This window comes from Eschrichtius robustus, chromosome 12 (assembly GCF_028021215.1).
Source record: "Eschrichtius robustus isolate mEscRob2 chromosome 12, mEscRob2.pri, whole genome shotgun sequence".
Taxonomy (NCBI): domain Eukaryota; kingdom Metazoa; phylum Chordata; class Mammalia; order Artiodactyla; family Eschrichtiidae; genus Eschrichtius; species Eschrichtius robustus.
The window spans coordinates 79358494-79374936 of record NC_090835.1 but is presented as its reverse complement, the minus strand read 5'-3'; the positions used below and the strand labels follow the sequence as shown (position 1 = coordinate 79374936).

Here is a 16443-nt window from a genome sequence, read left to right as displayed (position 1 = left end):
GGCCCATCAGCCCCCTGCCTGCTGCCCTGCTAATTCTCACTTCCACAATTCTTAGCATGTTTATTCTCTTCTTGCCAGTGGCCAAAGGACACATTTAAATGTCTTATTTCCTCTGGGGAGCCTGGAGAGAGACAACAGGCACCTACTACAGGAAATCATGCGGCGAGGATCTCTTATTTAATACGGTTCCCAGATTACTTCCCTTCCCCCAGCCTCCACCCCCCACCTCCAGCCACACCGAGTCACCCAGTTTCTTCCTGCAGCAGAGACTAGACGGCAGTTCACCTCTGCTCCCTGAGGTCCCCGTGAGCCGAGGAGCTGAAGTCTGGTCTTGGGCAACCCCACCCTCTCCGTGGCTGTGATTGAAGGGGAGGCCCTTCAGTTTCACCTCCCCAAAGAGGTTCTTGGGAAGCTCTCCAGTACAGGGTTAAATTTCACGAGGCTGCAAAGCACAGACGAGCAAGGTAGGTTCCTGCACTCTTTTCTTTTGTCTTGTACTGTGAACAAAGCTGTTCTGAAGCGTGTGTCCATATGGCTTTTCCAGTTGGCTGCGTGTTTTCAACCTCTGCGTCTGGTTGAGGTTTACTCATTTACAGGATGTGGGGAAAAAGAGTGAGAGGGGAGATGACTCTTGGGGGTTTTGCTTTTGTACATCTTTGGATACAGAATGCCACCCAGAATAGTACCTAGAACACGAAGCCGATTTTTCTTTTCTTTGGAGGGAAATCCCATTAGAAGTTGCATTTTGGGGGCTTCAGTATATGAGAAAATGTTTACCACCTGCCTTTCCTTTTCAACAATGTAGACCCTTCCCTTGATTTTTTTTTTTTTTTACTCCTGTCTGAGTTTTTCCTTTCAGTTAAAGATGCCTTAGAGCTGATAGGGTATTTTCTGACAGGAATATAAATAGGTGTTTCTAATTTCCGGTGCCTGTGAGTTATAAGAAATCAACAAGCACTGTGTTCAGGACCAGGTGGACTGCCATGTTATTTTCCAGAATTTTCTATGAAACAATTGTTCTTCCTGAAGCTTCCTGAAACTAGATGCAAGTGTCTCTCAAGTGATGGCTGAGAAGGCTGATTTTATTTGCTCTGTTGTGATAATTGTCTGCAGATATGCTGCTCCCCTTAGCTGGCTGCTTTTTCAGTCATTACTGGGGCTAGATTTGACGTGTCCACTGAGACCCAGAGGTGGGTCTAGACTTATTCAAATAACACTACATGCTTCTTTGACTTTTTTTTTTGCCTCTTATGCTTTCATTGTTTCATCTTCGTCCTCACAAGCCACCTTTCCTCTGGGAGAAAGATTTTATAGCGACTTCATAGAATACCAGTCTACACCTGTTTATTTGAACATTGACTGTTCTTTCCTAACTTTATTTAGTTCAGATGCTCAAAATTTCTTGCCACTTCTGTATTTTACCCCAGCAGAGTCTCCCTCCATTCCATCCTCCATATCCTGCTACAGGGTTCTTGGGAAAATGCAATTCTCTTAATGTCACTCTCTTCAGTGAAATATCTCCATTGCACCCCATTGCTTACAGCCTTGCTTCCTAAAGGGTAGTCCAAGGACCAGCTGCATCAGGCCTCATTGGGCAGCTTGTTAGAGATGCAGGTTCTCTGTCTGCTCCCCAGATTTACTGAATCTGCATCTTAACCAGGTCCCTGGGTGATTCACATGCATTAAAGTTTGTGAAGCCCCAGCTTAAGGAAGGGTAGACAACACCTTCAAGGTCTGGCCCTTTTCATCCGGCCAGCCGTACCTCTCACCCTCTGACTTTCCAGCTGTACCCAATACCTTCCATTTCCCCAATATGAGAGAGCTCTAATGCCTACCTATGTCTGTGTGCGCTGTTCTTTCTGTCCCCGATAACTTCATTCATCTTCTCCACCCAACTACCCACTGCAGCCTGATTGTTCCTCCCCCCTCCCCCATCCACTCCACCTTAAACTAAATGCCCATCAAGTCTGCAATTTTATGGCAACTTAGCGAAGTGCTTCTGCCATAGCCCTTAGTACATTAAATGATCGTTGCTAGGTTTATTATTTTCATCCTTGAGGAGTTACTGGAGATTGACTTCTGAATCCGTAACACTTGAACCAATGCCAGGTACATAGCCTGTGCTCAGTGTTTTTGAATTCATGAATGAATGAATGGATGAACAAATGAATGGATACATTGTCTGAAGAGGCCCAAATCATCCCCAGACGGAGGTCTATAGTTTGAAGTCTTCCAAGGAGATTGCCACACTCTATAATATTTTTCCACACTCTCCTTTATGAGACTTGCTGGATTCATTTTTTTCACCAAATATTTTGAGTACCTACCCTGTGCCATACCTTTTCGAATCTATTTCTTTATGTCGCTGTGAATAGTCTCTCCCAGGAGGTGTTTCTCTATCAGTGCCCCTCATTCGCCACCACTCCAAGTCAGAGACTTACTCATTTTTCAGCAAATAGGTACTGAACACCTTTCCCATACCAGTTACCATGCTACCTGCTTCAAATACGATGACCAGCGACACAAATGCGAGCCCTGCCTCCATGCAGCTCCCCATAGAGAAGATGTGCCTTTTATCATCCTCTGTCTTGCTTTTCCTTAGAAAGTCTGAAGGAAAACTGAAAGCCTTATCTTTAACCAAAGCTGGCACATCCAAGTAAAGACAGCAGGAGCTTGAAGGCAGAGTGATTTAGTAGAAAGGAAGCTGGGCTGTGTTTCAGCACCTTGATTTAGTCCAGCACCTGCAATTCCCTAGCCAGGTGACCCTGGGTGGGTCCACATCCATTTGCTGGACCTGGATTTTCTCAAGTGGTGAACAAGATGGAGAATTAGAAGGAAAAGAGGCCCCCTGCCTTCATGAGTGTACAGAGAAGATAATATCCAGGGAGCCTCTGCACTCACTTCTGTCATGTTACGTGATGATTTGAAGGGCAGGGCTCTGCCGTTCTCTGGGTCAAACTGGCAAAGAGGAGATCTTAAGGGAGACATTTCATGACTATGCCCATGGGCTCAGCTGTGACATTAATGTTGTCCTTTGGCACCTTCCGTCAAACGCTATGTGGCAATGGCTTCCAGGGAGCAGCGCCCTGAAGCTTAGAGGAATCCACTCGGTATTCATTGTTGGGTGGAGAGCTGGTTTGAAGTAAGGCAGCCGAGGAGGAAGGCAATGTCATCCTCAGGCAGTCTCTGCTTTTGGAAAGCAGTCAGGAGAAGGGAAGGAAGTAGCTCCACCAAGTAGTGTAGGAAAAATCTGGAAACTTATAGACACAGAGCAAAGAAGGGACCCCTGACCCTCGCTGTGGCATAGTTGTAAGGACTCCCTTTCTGATTACACTTGGGTTCTTTCGAATTTGTGTTCATTTCACCTAGAATCAGAGGTTGGGGGCCGGGCATAGTATCCTTTGTCCCCGAGCTTTGCACCCCCATGGGGTGCATGCACAGCCGGGAGGAAACAAATACTTTCTATTTGTTCTCCAGATACAGCCACCAGGCTTAGGCTGCAGCACACTCTTTAGGCACTCGCAAGGGTTCACCCTTTCCCTGTCTGAGCCTTCTCTTCCTGCTCCATCATTGTGTGCAGCTTCCAAACGAAATGCCTTCCAAACCTTCTGAGTTCCTTCTTGCTTCCTGTTCCTCGTGCATCTCTTTGCCTCCAAATTTCCTGCATACCCACCTTGTGTATAGTTGCCTCCCAGCAGGCAGAGTGTTTTCTGATGGTCATTTCCTCACTCCTCAAGTTAACATTAATCTCTATCAGTAAGCACACCTTGTAGCAACAGAAAAAAGAGGCTCACCTACATGGGAGGTTTCTAATGACCTACTGCAGATCTCGGGGTGTATCTGAGATCAACCTTGCCTGTACCTGACCAACATTTGTTTTTTCATCAGAGGCATGGAGTGGGCTAGACAGAGGTAGACCCATCTCCTTCAATAAGTGGTTGTATCTCATCAAGTCTTAGATTTGTTTCTGAAAATGCAGATAATATTTACCAAGCAAGGTTGTAGAGAAGATTAATTAGCTTAAGTGCCTAGTATGTTGCCTCAAAAAATACATCAGCTCTGAAAAAAGGAGGCTGACCAAGAGGGTGAAAGTGAGAAAATTGTCATGTGCAGAATAGTTGAAAGAACCAGAGGACATTTGAAGTAAGAAGTAAGTCTTGCAGCCCGTGAAGGTTGCCTTCAAATATTTAAAGATGGCTCAAGGTGGGAAAAGGGGTCAACAGAGGATGGATCCGTGGAAATTATAGGGTAACAGGTCTTAGCTCAACATACAGAAGGATTTATCCACCATTTGAATTGTCTAAAACTGGGTGAGCTGCCTTGTGGCAGGGTGAACACCCTGTCCTGGGCAGTGTTCCAGCACCTTGGAAGACCATGGCCAGGGTGTTCCCAAAGGGATGCCCGTACTGGGTGGAGTCTGGGTGATGACCTCGAGGTCCTTCCCACTCAAAGCTACCAAGAGTCTCGTGATGCCAAGGTTCCAGCCCAAGCCACAAAATAAAAGTCTGCAAGAAAAAGCATCAGACTACAGAGTGATCAGGGCTGCCTTTTGACTAGCTAGCCCTACCCATCAGCTGAGATGCTTTTTAAATAGGGTCTTTGCAGCAACAGTCAAAAGGTTGGATTTCCAGGAAAAAGCAAAAAAAGAAACGAGAACAATGAGATGGGAAAAGTTCACTCCAAACCGCTCTTCTTGGGTTACTCTTTAACTAGATCGTGGGTTACTTCTTGTGCTGCAAACACATTCCTATTTGATGGAAAATTGCCACATTTTGGTACATTTTCAGCCAAACTGGGATCAAGCAAGTTAACAGCAAGACTCCGAGCTTTGTCCCTGATTTTTGCTCTATGTATAAAATGAAAACACGACGATATGTCTATGTATTCTTTGCCACCCCGAAATCTAATTTTAAAAAGTGCAAAATAAATGGTTCTACCATCCTCTAAATTACGGGGACTGTGAATGTGGTATTTGACTTTTGGGGGGAGAGGAGAGCTGGCTGCAGCTGGCTGCCTGCTCTGAGTCAAGTTCATCAGCCATTGTTTTCCACCCACCTTTCCTTTTCTGCTAAATGAGCCACATGATAACAGCCTCTCTGCCCGCCAAGGACCTGGAGGCTTTTACAAAAGGGAGAATTTAGCTTAGGGGGAGAGGGGCCTGCACACACATCACTCACTGCTCCAGGTCTGCTTGGAGGCTTTGCTAATACTTCATCCTTCCAGGACTCAGAAGAACTTTCTGGTCTTGCAGTTTTGGACCCTCACATCTTTTCTGCACTTGCTTGGGCAGCACCTCCACGTGCTTTTCATTTCTTCCATATTTGTTTTGAAATCTCAGGGAAAAGAAGCTGTCGTTCTTTCAGTAGAAGTGGATGTCAGCAAATGCTGCATTTTGTCAAATTGAAACAAAACTATAATATATTTTATTCTCCAGCTTTACCCAAGCTCACTTTCTTGAAAACAAAATTTTAAAAAAATCCCTTGAGATATAATCAACTATGCAGGACAAAATCACAGAAACTGGTGCAGACCCGCATGTTTATTTTTAGATGCCGGCCCAGCACCACAAAGCAGCGGTCTAATGTCCAAACTAAGGCCCTGGGAATTTCCTCTAACAAGCCTGTGCTTCCGCGCATTGTCACAGTACAAAGGGCAGCAGGGGGCCTGAGTGCAAAGCTCCGGGTAACCCTGCCCCCATGAAATCTGGAACTTATCGTTCCCTCGGTCTACATGGTCCTCAGTGCTGGGGTCACCGTGCAGGTCGTCCGGCAGCTCTGGGCACATGCAAATGAGTAGACGTGTATGATTATCTCATCTAAAAATATCCCAGAGATCAGTAATGGCATTTCGGAAATAAAGTTTCAGCTTTCTATTTGTAGTTGAGGATCTACTCAACCCTCACCCTTGTCGTGAAGTGGATTCAGGTCTAGCCCAGAAACGGGGTTGTCATGCTAAGATCCTGGGTTAGATTGCAATTAATAAAGGGGTTTTAAAGCATATTATAGTTTTTAAAAAGCATAGATGCATGTACACACAGCGCCAACACACACACACACACACACACACACACAGAGGAGAAAAGACACCTGAGTCACCTAGATCTTTCCTATTATCCTAGACCAGTTTCTGATCTTTGATTTATTTATCTACAAAATGGATGCAATAAACCTCACATCCTATTAGTTTTGGGAGAAATAAGGTGCAATATTACAAATAAACTGACCCAAACTAGACTTTTGCTCAGAGTTTTGCATTTTGGTCTTAATATGCTTTGAGCTCCTTCCAATAAATTTTTGTAAGAATATTTGCCATCAAGTCTCCAGGGGGTTTTGTTGTTGTTTGGGGGGTTTGCTTTTTTGTTTTGGTTTTGGTTAGGTTTGGGTTTTTTTCCTCCTTGCAGAGGAGGAAGCCTAATTTGTTACTTAATGGACACACTTTACTAGGAGAGGTTTCATGCCTTTGTCAAGCGCTCCCCACTCCTGGGAAGGTCACTGCACTATGAGTCAAGGTTGCAATGCTCAGGCTTGCGTCTGGGGGTTACTACGGAAGAGGAAAGGTGGGTCTCAGGTCTGCACACAGTGGTCCATACCCACCCTGTGTGGGGTCTACCATCTGCATCCCAGCAGCCTGCTATGAGGACGGGGCCCCTGCACAATCAGAGACCCCAGGGGCCAGGGGACCTGCACATAGAAACGCCAGCCCTGAGCCTGGAGAAGATGGTCGGGCTTTGCCAGCAGGTGGATGGCCAGGCCCCCTCTGGGGTCTGCAGATGCAGGAAAAGCTGTTCTAGCCCTTTGGTGAAAAATGCGCAAATGTTAGTAAAAAAAACACCTTTATGGATTGTTTTGTTTGCAAGTGTTTATTATCAGACACCCCTGAGGGGTTCACAGGGCAGGTCATGTGGGGCCTGGGAATTTCCTTCCACAAAGGCTGTGCTTCCTCTCTTTGTTACTCCTCAAAGGACAAGGGGAAGCATTGCTCCAGATCCTTACTTAACCCTTTCTCCTGTCTGCCTGCCGCATTGCAGACAAATCCTGCTGCCGGCCTTTGAAGGAGCAGAAAGATTTCAGACTTGGGTTGTGTGTGGGCACCCACAAGTGCACATGCAGAACAGGCTTTGTGTGTGTGAGAGTGTGTGTGTGTGTGTGTGTGTGTGTGTGTTGGTGGAGGAGATAGGCAATAAAGCATAAAACTTACTTTTTTTTTTTAAAGCTCTCATTCAATATCACAGCATACACCCAGGCATTGTTCAGACCAGGTAAAATTTCTGCTTTATTTACCATAATAGACTTTTGTACTAAAAATGCTGACGCAATTTCAGTTCCCTGTCCCCAGGGCGGGATCCCTCTAGAATGATAGTTGCTCTTCCCTTTGGAGTCGGGCTAAAGCAGGGGCACGATGAGTGGAAAGATCTTTCATGAACCAAGTTCTTTATGGAGCACATGCTACATACCTGAGCTCCACCAGGAACCGAGGGAAAGCAGAAGTTCTGCCGGCAAGAAAGTGCAAGCACATCTGAATTTTTATACCTAAATCCAGACACACACACTCATGCGTTGTACGGGAGAGCACAAAGCAGCCAGGGAACAGTGTGATCTAAGTCCAGAAATATCAGAAGAGGCACCTGAGCCCTCGTGCTGCTGGAGACGCTAATGATTCCCAGACACATTTCCCCACCCACGCATGGGGGACACACACACGTACGCACGTGCACACACACCTCACTCTCGGAAGACAGCTTTGCCATCTCAGAGGAAATCGCCTCTCACCACCAGTTCCACGAAAGTATCTCCTCCCACACCCATCTCTTCCTCCTCCTTTCCTGCCTCAAGGGAAGAGACGGCCCTTCCCTGCATCCAAAGCTCGACTCTCACCCCCTCCCACCCTCCCAGTGGCCTCACTACACTCCCCTCTGATTGGCTCTTTCCACTGTCATTTAAATCTGCTTAAGACCTCCTCATGGCAAAACAACCTTTGCCGACCATGCAGATACTCTTCCATCTTCCTTTCCTCCCCACCAGGAAATGCATGAAAGAACTGTTGATGACATCCTCGTGTCATCATCAACCATCCACCCAGGAAACCATTCTGTTCTGTCTCCTCATCTGCCCGACCCGCTGGGGCACCTTAGCTGCACCTTGGCACCTTAGTCTTGCCAAGACTCTCACTTCATTGTCTACAGCATGTGACCTCATGGACTACCACCTTCTCTGCTCTTGTCCTGCCTTCTGGGATTCTACAGTCTCCTGGCTTCCCAACTACTACTCAGTTTTCTTTGCAGGTTGCTTTCCCTCTGCTGTTCCCTCCACTTCCTGATGGCCGTGATCTGGACCACCTTCCCTTCTCCATCTGCATCACCACCCTGCTGCAATTCATCTCTCTGTCCAGAGTCCTCTCTTCTCCCTTCTCTGTTAAGTAATCTATTGATCATCCAAAGTCTATTTTATTTTATTGTTTTATACAGCAGGTTCTTATTCAAAGCTTATTTTACATGCCACCAGATTACTTCCTTTTTACAAGTCTCTCCATCCACGTGCAGATCTGACCTCTCTTCTCCCGAGTCGTCACAGTCCTTCGTTATAGTGCTTTTTGTATTTGTATTCTCAGTAATTGTTCCCATGCACTTCTTTCCTAGTACATAGAGATGCCATCTCATTGATCTTTTTATTCCTAGCCCCCAGCACAGCACCTGGCACATTGGGTTTCCGATAAATGTTTGATAAAGAGTTGGGAACATCAGAGTGTCATTTAACAAACAGACATTTTGGTGAACTTATCCCTGAGCTTAAATAACATCTTTACTGTTTGAGGGTAAAAGTATTAGTAAATTTTTATTTAAATATATAATTAAATTAAAAATATAAAAATTATATTTAAATATAATCTTTAAGGTTAAATTACTCACATTTAGACTACTAACAATATTTCACTTTTCCTTGAAATCAAAATCACAGTTCCGAGCACTTCCTATCTGAGTGTTCAATCTCTGTTTAAAAGCCGAAAGGAATGACAACTTGATTTCATGTTAAATTTAAATTTCCCCTCAGGGAAAATGTCTGAATGTGTCCTGAATGACACTGCATTTTCGTGCACCTGAAGTGGGGTTGCCAGGTGGAACAGAGCTAATATTTTGTCAAGGTTTTGCCACTTCACTGTGCAGCTGGCATTATGTAAACTTTCCACAGCTGCACCTGCAGGTCCGTTGAAGCCACAGAGATTGATTTGCCGAGTTGTTTGAAGGAGAACCAGGGGGACCCCAGGAGAATCAGCCTGATCACTGAGTCAGGGCTGAATCCACCCAAGGTCCTGTCTCCCGGGAGCGCATAGGGCAGGGATGGGTCTCAGAAGGCAGGGCAGAGGCTCACCCAACCCTGGGCGGTGACAGTATTCTGCATCCTCCCTAGGGCTATGAGGAGAAAATATGAGAATCGCTATTTATGTTGAAAAAGGTCATCCCTTTAAAATCTCTGTGTTAGGTTTTTGTAATAATGCATGTAAAATATTAGCACAAAACAACGGAAAATGGCATGTAAAATATGAGAGATACAAAGCATCATTTGTCCAAGTGTGGTCTAGAGATCACCAAGAGGTGAACGGACTGGGGCACTGGTCATTGTGCAAATCGCCAGGCTCTACCTGGTTCTATTAAATCAAGCCTGTGGGGGGAAGTGAGGCTGGGGGTGGGAAGGACATTTTATTACCCATCAGTAACAATATTTAGGAAATGCCTGCCAGCTTCTGTTTAGAAAAGTGTCTACACTGGGCCTCCTTACCCTCCGTGCATCCCACCGGGTAGGTTAATGAGTTTGCCATCTGGGCTCATCTTTGCTGCGACATCCTTCCTGCTGAATTTGTAGCCCTTCTCTGGGCCACAAGTTTGGAAGAGAATCCTATACCGCTTTGTACCATCCTTCACACCATCGTGTGTTTAACTCTTTGTGTATTTAAATCTTGGCAGCTCGTCTCAGAGATACGAGATAGTATAGAGGCAAGAGCTGGGTTTGGAGTTTGGATTCTGCCTCAAATTCTTGCATGTGACCTCCAATCTATGTTGTTGTTTTTTAATTTAATTAATTAATTAATTAATTTATGGCTGTGTTGGGTCTTCGTTTCTTTGCGAGGGCTTTCTCCAGTTGTGGCAAGCGGGGGCCACTCACTATCGCGGCCTCTCTTGTTGCGGAGCACAGGCTCCGGACGCGCAGTTGTGGCTCACATGCTCCGCGGCATGTGGGATCTTCCCAGACCAGGGCTCGAACCCGTGTGCCCTGCATTGGCAGGCAGATTCTCAACCACTGCGCCACCAGGGAAGCCCCTCTACGTTGTTTTTTAAACGGGGCTTGGCAAGTTGATTAACCTTTCCAAGCCTCCCTCCCTTGAGTGGGAATAGCTAACCAGTTCCCAGATTGTTGTGAAAATTAAATGACATCATGCACACACAATTTTTTTTAAAGGCACTCAGCACAGACCCTGTGGACAGAGTAGTTTCTCAGCAAGAGAGAGCAATTAAAAATAACAACAAATAAACAACAAGCTCCCACTGTATAGCACAGAGGACTATATTCAATAACCTACAATAAACCATAATGGAAAAGAATATAAAAAAAAGAATGTATATATAAATGTATAACGGAATCACTTTGCTGTACAGCAGAAATTAACACAGCATTATAAATCAACTATACTGCAATAAAAAAATAACAACAAAAGTTTCATCAACACCAACCACTGTGGAACAGAGATGAAGTAATTCGTCCAAACTTACATAGCTAGTAAATGGTAGAGCTAGGACATGAACCCAAGTAGTCTGGTGCTAAAGCCCATGCTCTTAACATTTTATAGCACCTCTAATAATGTGCCACCTGGGGAGTCATTCCTAACAGACAGTGATGGAGCACCAGTCTACACTGGGTTAGATGCTAAGCACACAGCAGTAGACAAACAAGGCCTTGCCTTGGCGGTGAAGGTGGGGGCTAGGAGAATCATAGGATAGAGGAGGAGCTCACAAATAAACCTTTCTAATGCAGTTCAGGAAATGCCTTGATGGAGGGAAGTGAGGGGCAGAGATGTATGCAAAACTAGACGGAGTCAAAGCAGATTCTTGCCTGGAATGACCTGACTGGGGCCTTGAAAGACAATGGGTATTAGACCAATAAAAATGGGGCAAGGTGGCAGTTCTAGGCAGAGGCTAGAGGGCACAGTGCTTGCAGGGCACTGAGGGGCTTCAGAGAGGGGAGAGTAGGAAGAGAAGAAAGTGATGGAGAGAAGTGAAGATGGGTGTGTAGGCAGAAGCTATAATTATTCAGGGTTTTAGCCGAAGATAGTTGTGTGTCATTTTAGAGAGAGGAGAGACTTTCCACAAACTAATCCAGCAGCTCTCTTATCTGCCAGTGTTTCTCTAAATGTAGGCAGAGCTTCTGATTCTACTGGCCTGGACCTGGAGACAAGGCATCAGTACTTTTGCAAAGTGAGAACCACCATGGTAAAAATAACCATGCTATATCTCAGTGATTAGTAAGCTTTTGTGTGCATCAGAATCACCTCTGAGAATTTGTTTAAACACTGCTGACTGGATCCTACCCCAGAGTTTTAGATTCCGGAGGTCTGGAGTGGGCTCAAGAATTTGCATTTCTAGGGAATTCCCTGGCAGTCCAGTGGTTAGGACTCCATGATTTCACTGCCAAGGGCCTGGGTTCAATCCCTGGTCAAGGAATTAAAATCTCACAAGCCGAGCAGTGCGGCCAAAAGAAAAAAAAAGAGTTTGCATTTCTAGCAGGTTCCCAGGTGGTGCTAAGGCTGCTGGTCTTTGGCACTTTACAGAGCAGAATCTCCGAGTGTGAAGCCAGGAAGCCAGGAACTTAGGCCATAGTATTTGGGTGATTCTTAAGCTGCACTAAAACCTGAAAATTCCTGGGAGGAATGGTGGTTGAAATCTCTTATCTTCTTTGCTGTAATGCTCCTTTAACTTTTAAATATTTCTGTAGCTTAAGAAAATCGAACCCCAATATTCCTGATATTCTGGTTCATTTTGCTCTGTAAATGGTCAAAAAATGGTGACATGTAGGGTTCTTTGGAATTTTAAATATCAGCCCTTTGAAACGTTTGTTTGCAAAGCAGGAAGTCACTTGCTACCCAGGGCAAACACTCAGGTGGAGGGTTTGTCCCTTTGGAGGCTTTAGCTCTGCAGCTTTTGATCAAGTTTCTCTATGTTGCTTTTTGTTTTTTGTTTTTTACGTGTGTGTGTATATATATATATATATATATATATATATATATATACATGCATCTATTATCTATCATCTATCTATCTATATCTATCTATCTATATAGAGAGACCAAAAGTGTACTGTATAAATGAATACTAGTAATGCCTGCTGCTCTTAAAATATGAAATATTTAGTGATCTAAATTTGATATCTTGGAACAGCAAGCCACTGTGCATGTGCTGTACCTGGCCTCCAGTGACCCAGCCTTTAGGTACGTTCTTGAGGCAGAGACATCACTTGCATTACAGTAAACAAAACAAATAAACAATAAAATCACTACACTCAAAAACTTTTATTGATTCCCTGGATAGTTACTTCCTTAAGTTAACAATAATCTTAATTAATTTATTAGATTTTATTTATAAATAAGTGAGGAAAAGGTAATCCTTAAAGTTCTTGTTATGTTTAATTTTTTTTTTTTAATTTTTGAATTTCATTTACTTTATTTTTTTATACAGCAGTTTCTTATTAGTCATCAATTTTATGCACATCAGTGTAAACATGTCAATTCCAATCTCCCAATTCATCACACCACCATCCCCACCCCCTCACCGCTTTCCCCCCTTGGTGTCTATACGTTTGTTCTCTACATCTGTGTCTCAACTTCTGCCCTGCAAACCGGTTCATCTGTACCATTTTTCTAGGTTCCACATATATGCATTATTATACGATATTTGTTTTTCTCTTTCTGACTTACTTCACTCTGTATGACAGTCTCTAGATCCTTCCACGTCTCAACAAATGACCCAATTTCATTCCTTTTTATGGCTGAGTAATATTCCATTGAATATATGAACCACATTTTCTTTATCCATGCGTCTGTTGATGGGCATTTAGGTTGCTTCCATGACCTGGCTGTTGTAAATAGTGCTGCAATTAACATTGGGGTGCATGTGTCTTTTTTTTTTTTTTTTAATTATTTATTTATTTATTTATTTTTGGCTGTGTTGGGTCTTCGTTTCTGTGTGAGGGCTTTCTCCAGTTGCGGCGAGCGGGGGCCACTCTTCATCGCGGTGTGCGGGCCTCTCACTATCGTGGCCTCTCTTGTTGCAGACAACAGGCTCCAGACGCGCAGGCTCAGCTGTTGTGGCTCACGGGCCTAGTTGCTCCGCGGCATGTGGGATCTTCCCAGACCAGGGATCGAACCCGTGTCCCCTGCATTGGCAGGCAGATTCTCAACCACTGTGCCACCAGGGAAGCCCGACATGTGTCTTTTTGAATTATGGTTTTCTCTGGGTATATGCCCAGTAGTGGGATTGCTGAATCATATGGTAATTTTATTTTTAGTTTTTTAAGGAACCTCCATACTGTTCTCCATAGTGGCTGTATCAATTTACATTCCCACCAACATGCAAGAGGGTTCCCTTTTCTCCACACCCTCTCCAGCATTTGTTGTTTATAAATTTTCTGATGATGGCCATTCTAACTGGTGTGAGGTGATACCTCATTGTAGTTTTGATTTGCATTTCTCTAATAATTAGTGATGTTGAGCAACTTTTCATGTGCTTCGTGGCCAACTGTATGTCTTCTTTGGAGAAATGTCTATTTAGGTCTTCTGCCCATTTTTGGATTGGGTTGTATGTTTTTTTAATATTGAGCTGCATGAGCTGTTTATATATTTTGGAGATTAATCCTTTGTCTGTTGATTCGTTTGCAAATATTTTCTCCCATTCTGAGGGTTGTCTTTTGGCCTTGTTTATGGTTTCCTTTGCTGTGCAAAAGCTTTGAAGTTTCATTAGGTCCCATTTGTTTATTTTTGTTTTTATTTCCATTACTCTAGGAGGTGGATCAAAAAGGATCTTGCTGTGATTTATGTCAAAGAGTGTTCTTCCTATGTTTTGCTCTAAGAGTTTTATAGTGTCTGGTCTTACATTTAGGTCTCTAATCCATTTTGAGTTTATTTTTGTGTATGGTGTTAGGGAGTGTTCTAATTTCATTCTTTTACATGTAGCTGTGCAGTTTTCCCAGCATCACATATTGAAGAGGCTGTCTTTTCTCCATTGTATATCCTTGCCTCCTTTGTCATAGATTAGTTGACCATAGGTGCGTGGGTTTATCTCTGGGCTTTCTATCTTGTTCCATTGATCTATGTTTCTGTTTTTGTGCTAGTACCATATTGTCTTGATTACTGTAGCTTTGTAGTATAGTCTGAAGTCAGGGAGTCTGATTCCTCCAGCTCTGTTTTTTTCCCTCAAGACTGCTTTGGCTATTCGGGGTCTTTTGTGTCTCCATACAAATTTTAAGATTTTTTGTTCTAGTTCTGTAAAAAATGCCATTGGTAATTTGATAGGGATTGCATTCAATCTGTAGATTGCTTTGGGTGGTATAGTCATTTTCACAATACTGATTCTTCCAATCGAAGAACATGGTATATCTCTCCATCTGTTGGTATCATCTTTAATTTCTTTCATCAGTGTCTTATAGTTTTCTGCATAAAGGTCTTTTGTCTCCCTAAGTAGGCTTATTCCTAGGTATTTTATTCTTTTTGTTGCAATGGTAAATGAGAGTGTTTCCTTAATTCCTCTTTCAGATTTTTCATCATTAGTGTATAGGAATGCAAGAGATTTCTGTGCATTGATTTTGTATCCTGCAACTTTATCAAATTCATTGATTAGCTCTAGTAGTTTTCTGGTGGCATCTTTAGGATTCTCTACGTATAGTATCATGTCATCTGCAAACAGTGACAGTTTTACTTCTTCTTTTCCAATTTGTATTCGTTTTATTTCTTTTTCTGCTCTGATTGCCATGGCTAGGACTTCCAAAACTATGTTGAGTAACAGTGGTGAGAGTGGACATCCTTGTCTTATTCCTGATGTTAGAGGAAATGCTTTCAGTTTTTCACCATTGAGAATGATGTTTGCTGTGGGTTTGTCGTATATGGCCTTTATTATGTTGAGGTAGGTTCCTTCTATGCCCACTTTCTGGAGAGTTTTTATCATAAATGGGCGTTGAATTTTGTCAAAAGCTTTTTCTGCATCTATTGAGATGATCATATGGTTTCTATTCTTCAGTTTGTTAATATGGTGTATCACATTGATTGATTTGCGTATATTGAAGAATCCTTGCATCCCTGGGATAAATCCCACTTGATCATGCTGTATGATCCTTTTTATATGCTGTTGGATTCTGTTTGCTAGTATTTTGTTGAGGATTTTTGCATCTATATTCATCAGTGATATTGGTCTGTAATTTTCTTTTTTTGTAGTATCTTTGTCTGGTTTTGGTATCAGGGTGATGGTGGCCTCATAGAATTAGTTTTGGAGTGTTCCTTCCTCCGCAATTTTTTGGAAGAGTTTGAGAAGGATGGGTGTTAGCTCTTCTCTAAATGTTTGATAGAATTCACCTGTAAAGCCCTCTAGTCCTGGACTTTTGTTTGTTGGAAGATTTTTAATCACAGTTTCAATTTCATTACTCGTGATTGGTCTGTTCATATTTTCTATTTCTTCCTGGTTCAGTCTTGGAAGGTTATACCTTTCTAAGAATTTGTCCATTTTTTCCAGGTTGTCCATTTTATTGGCATAGAGTTGCTTGTAGTAGTCTCTTAGGATGCTTTGTATTTCTGCAGTGTCTGTTGTAACTTCTCCGTTTTCATTTCTAATTTTATTGATTTGAGTCCTCTCCCTCTTTTTCTTGATGAGTCTGACTAATGGTTTATCAATTTAGTTTATCTTCTCAAAGAACCAGCTATTAGTTTTATTGATCTTTGCTATTGTTTTCTTTGTTTCTATTTCATTTATTTCTGCTCTGATCTTTATGATTTCTTTCCTTCAGTTAACTTTGGGTTTTGTTTGTTCTTCTTTCTCTAGTTCCTTTAGGTGTAAGGTTAGATTGTTTATTTGAGATTTTTCTTGTTTCTTGAGATAGGCTTGTATAGCTATAAACTTCCCTCTTAGAACTGCTTTTGCTGCATCCCATAGGTTTTGGATTGTCATGTTTTTATTGGCATTTGTCTTTAGGTATTTTTTGATTTCCTCTTTGATTTCTTCCGTGATCTCTTGGTTATTTAGTAACGTATTGTTTAGCCTCCATGTGTTTGTGTTTTTTACCTTTTTTTCCCTGTAATTCATTTCTAATCTCATAGCATTGTGGTCGGAAAAGATGCTTGATATGATTTCAATTTTCTTAAATTTACTGAGGCTTGATTTGTGACCCAGGATGTGATCTATCCTGGAGAATGTTC

The 16443-nt window shown here is 42.9% G+C and overlaps 1 protein-coding gene across 2 annotated transcripts in view; it reads left to right on the top strand.

Annotated features, from left to right (window-relative positions):
• The first annotated feature begins 273 nt into the window (after positions 1-273).
• ADGRF5 (adhesion G protein-coupled receptor F5) overlaps positions 274-16443 on the top strand; it is a 109917-nt gene continuing 93747 nt past the window's right edge. The window contains exon 1 of one of the 2 annotated variants that reach the window (XM_068558053.1): positions 274-464. The gene's annotated coding sequence lies outside the window, so the exon portion shown is untranslated. Of the gene's footprint in view, positions 465-7241; positions 7259-16443 lie in introns of those variants that run through there. The other variant, XM_068558054.1, reaches the window with a different exon arrangement.